The sequence below is a fragment of the Trypanosoma grayi genome, assembly GCF_000691245.1.
Source record: "Trypanosoma grayi strain ANR4 Tgr_1034_V1, whole genome shotgun sequence".
Classification (NCBI taxonomy): Eukaryota; Euglenozoa; class Kinetoplastea; order Trypanosomatida; family Trypanosomatidae; genus Trypanosoma; species Trypanosoma grayi.
Window position 1 is genome coordinate 5,470 of NW_008826653.1, and position 309 is coordinate 5,778.

The following is a 309-nucleotide window of genomic DNA, read 5'->3' on the forward strand; positions in this document are numbered from 1 at the left end:
AAAAAAAAAAGAACTGATCTTATTGTAGTAGCAGCAATAATTGCGCTACTGCCACTCTCATGCTGGAGGAGGCGGGAATAAAGGAGTCGTTGCGTTTTTGGCTTCGTGGTATTCTATTCTTGTATATCCTTCTGTGTTTTGTGTTTGCTTTTTTTTTTCTAATTGGGCTCCCGCCACGCAGGTGGAAGGGGCAGAGCGGGTCAGGCGACGGAGAAATGGTTCTTGTTTTCTCTGGTGGCACTCGGGGGGGCGTCCCCCTGAGCCTGCGTGTCAGCCATTCGGCCGCTTGGATACATCTCCTTTTGCTGG